Raw genomic sequence first — 4396 nt, forward strand, 5'->3', positions numbered from 1 at the left:
TCCACAATCTCCATCCGGCCGCACCGGATGCGCTCCCGATTTTGAGGCCCAAACCGGCAAACCTACCTCCACCCGATTTTAAGGCCCAAACCGGTAAACTTGTCTCCTCCGATGTCAATGCGTGTTCGATCCCTGGCCAAGTGTCACGACACCTTCAAAACCTTTCGCGCTCCAGCCGCACGGGCAACCCACTCGAACTCGCCATCGCCTCTTTCCTTGACTTGGCCGACGCCATCTTCATCACACTACTCTTCTATTCCGTCCACCATGTGCACCACCATGTACTCTGTTCGGACTCCTTGAGTCCCTCAATTCAAGCCTACTCGCGTTTACCCTTCACCGATCTTGATGTATCGGCTTGAAACATTTTTTTATCTTCACCACATGTCATGGACCGCCACGTCGCATCCTACGTCTGCACAACACGAGCCAAGGGATACATATACATCAAAATTACACAACGTTGTCAATCACTTATCATCCAAGAGTGACCACCATTGGTCCTTAAAGTGTTCTTTTTCCAAAATGAACTATGGTACTAAATCATAAACAGCTAATTAACAAGAGATGGGATGGAAAAGAAGCCATTACAATAGTCGTCGAAGCTAGCAATACTGTAGATATGTTGATCTGTTCCTCGATCTTCTAGTAATTGATTGTCAGGCCCCCGTTGTCTTTATCTGGGAGATATTTAGAGATATTTTTCCCAACGTCTTAGGAATTAACTTGGAGAGAAGCGAGTACAAGTGATTTGCTAGTCCACGTTTCATCTGTGTCAGGCTACCGTCATATTTTGACTCGGTCATGGTGGAGTTTCTGTCTCTATGCCGGCGCCCGAGTGGCAATGGTTTTGAAAAAAAATGGTCAAAAGGTCGGAAATAAAGAAAATGAATTTTTTTTGAGAAAAACGGTTTTCTTCAAGCTTTGATCGGAGGTGCCAAAAACTCATTGTGGCGGCTCTAGATCGCCCAGTGCCACAGTAAAAGGGTTGCCTCCTCTTTTGTATCTATCGAAATCTTAACCAAAATTACCACACAACCCACATAGCCACTCGATCTCTGGCGGCACTGGAACCATGTAACATGCCGCCGCCGTCCCTGGCAAATGAGATGGAGGTCGCTGATCCGTTCGGAGTCGTCGCACGCACACAATTAGAGACATGGCACGCACTCGTCGTCACTGCCGTTTCCGTCAACATGGGCCGAAGCGATAGACAGCGCCGGCCCTGGCCTTCTTGACCTGCTTAGCAGCCGTGACAGAGATGACAGAACGCGACTTGCTTGGTGTGGGCAGGGTTCATCTTTTCGTTTTTTTACCGAATCCCGCCAACTGCCGGAAACGAAATTTCGGCCGAAATTTCGTCGAAATTCGCTAATTCCGAACGGAAAGAGAATTCAAATTCAAAAAACGAAATTTCGGTGAATTCCGACCGAAATTTCGGTGATTTCGACCGAAATTCGGTGATTTCCGACCGGAAAATGATGTCGGTTGTGATTTTCCTACTGTTCCCGAGGTCAAATGGAAAACTTTTGAATACCAACTTTGTTCATTTTTTCGAGATCTACAACTTTTGTTTCAGGAACTTTTTCATTTGAGCAATGGTTTGAAAGTTATTTAATTATTTCAAAAACTACCAATTAAAAGTCTTGTCATTTCATGTGACAACTTCCATTTTCTCTCTTAGGCCTCAACTAGACTTTTATTATTCTTGTTATTGCGGATATGCCTATAAAATTTCAGAGATATTGGTTGATCTAATTGAAAGTTGTTTTAAATCCAGGACAAACATGATTTGGATTGGTTATCAATTCAAGTGAATGATCTAATTGTAAACCGTGGCTTAAATGAACTTTTGCCCAAAACCAATGTTATAGAGTTTTAAAGCGAAACATACAGATCAATACTATTGAGTAGTTGAGTACCTGCATTCATCACTCCTCGTATCTCTCTCTTGGTGTCCAGAGGGCGAAATTCGCTGTTTGTGAACCGGAAAATCTTGTTTTGAGAGGGAATAACAGAAAAAATTGAAAATTTTGACATGTTGCGCATATCACAGTTCAGAGTGCATATTATATGTTTCACACACAATATATCTAACACAAAACCATATAAGCATGTCCACATAGCATCCACAACACTCCAAAGGTGTTAAATAACTTTTAAACCGATGTAGGTATGCATATGAAATTAAATAAGTACCTCACCAACATCATGATAAACCAAAGTCTAGTTGAAGTCGAGGGGAGAAAACAAATTTTTGCACATGAAATGACGAGTCATTCAAATTATGGTTTCAAATGTTAATTTTTAGCCTAGCAAATGATCTTAGATTTGAGTGTGTTCTAGTCCTATTTGCTTAGAAAAACCCCTAATTTTTTATCATATTTTTTTCCAATTTTTTATAATTTTTTTTGAATTTTTCAAATTCAAAACGAAAAATACCGAAATTTCTTTTCCCGGTAACTAGCGAAAACGAAAAATTTTCCGAAATTTCGGCGAAATTTCGCCGAAATTGTTAACCCTGGGTGTGGGTGGCTGCCATCAGGGGAAGAAATAAACTAGGCGAGCATGCAAGCCAAAGTCACCTGCACGGTCGCTTAGCGTTTAATTTCGGCGCTCGGCTGTGTTTAGATTTGTAAAATGGTGGTAAAAAAAGTTACATCGGACACTGTAGCACACTGTAACACTTTTCGTTTGTTTGTAGTAATTGTTGTCTTATCGTGACCTAATTAGGCTCAAAAGATTCATCTCGTCGTGTACATCAAAACTATGCAATTAGTTTTTTTATTTACCTACATTTAATGCTCCATGCATGAGACAAAAAATTTAATGTGATAGGTGAACAGTGAAGTTTGGAGAGAGAAATTTTAAATCTAAACACAGGTCTTCATTGTTTTCGTACAAGTGATTGCCATCGGTAGAAATCTTCAGAGAGAGAAAGTAGTCATAGGCTGTGTTTAGTTCTGCGAAAAGTTTCCAAAATTTTTCACTGACGCACATCATATCGAATCTTATGATACATGTATGGAGTATTAAATGTAGTTGAAAAATATAACTAATTGCATAGTTTGGTTGTAAATGACGAGACGAATCTTTTGAGACTAATTACTCCATATTTGGACAATAGTTGCCAAATCAAGCCGAAACGTGCTACAACAATTTTTTCGCGAACTAAACACACCCATACTTTGAGTCCACACGGCAAGTCGGGCTGTGTTTAGATCCCTCGAAAAGTGGGAGAAAAAATCACATCGGACACTGTACCACACTGTAATATTTTTTGTTTGTTTGTGGTAAATATTGTCCTACGATAACCTAACTAGGCTCAAAAGATTCGTCTCGCAACGTACATCAAAATTATGCAATTAATTTTTTTATTTACCTACATTTAGTACTCCATGTATGGATTATTTGCTATATTTATTGTTTCGATGTGACGAAGATGTAATGGAAAGTTTGGATTTTAAGGGATTTTGGGGCATCTAAACACACCCCCGATGGTCAGCGAATTTATTAGGAGTCGCTGTCATGGTTTGCTTGAGTGTGACCCTGACCCAGCCAGCTGTGCCTGTGTCTCGACGTCTCGCCGAACGAAACACACCCAAACGAAGGCCCTGTTTAGTTGGAAAAACACAAAAACACAAAATTTTGTGAAGGAATCTTGCTAATTTGAAGTACTAAATAAAATCTATTTACAAAATTTTTTACATGGATGGGCTGTAAATCACGAGACGAATCTAATGAACGTACTTAATCCATGATTATCAACAGTGATGCTACAGTAACCATCCGCTAGTTATTGCTTAATCATGGATTAATTATCATCATTAGATTCGTCTCGCAATTTACAATCCATCTGTGCAAAAAGTTTTGTAAATAGACTTCATTTATTACTTTAAATTGGCAAGATTTCTTACCCGGGCTGTGTTTAGTTCCAAAGTTTTCAAACTTTCCGTCACATCGAAATCACACCGAAACATTAAATATAGCAAATGACGTATGCATGTAATATTAAATGTGAGTAAACAAAACAATTTATTGCACAATTTTGATATACGTTGCGAGATGAATCTTTTGAGTCTAGTTAGCCCATGATAGAACAATATTTATCAAATACAAATAAAAAATATTACAGTGTTTTTCAGCTTTACTTTTTACAAATTTTTAGCATCTAAACAGGCTAAGGGCGGCAGACGCGATGGCTCTGCAAGTCCAGGCATGTTCTCCCTAGCGCTAATAACCGCACTCCGTGTCCGTCTGCTCTGCAAGTGCAGTCATGTTCTAGATTCGACTTACTGTATGGGCTTTCAATTATAAGCAATGTTTGTGTTGACAGTGAGATGCTTGTAGTGTCTTCATCATTTTTAAAAATTTACTAGCTCAGCCTTTGAAGATA

This window comes from Panicum virgatum, chromosome 1K (assembly GCF_016808335.1).
Source record: "Panicum virgatum strain AP13 chromosome 1K, P.virgatum_v5, whole genome shotgun sequence".
NCBI lineage: Eukaryota > Viridiplantae > Streptophyta > Magnoliopsida > Poales > Poaceae > Panicum > Panicum virgatum.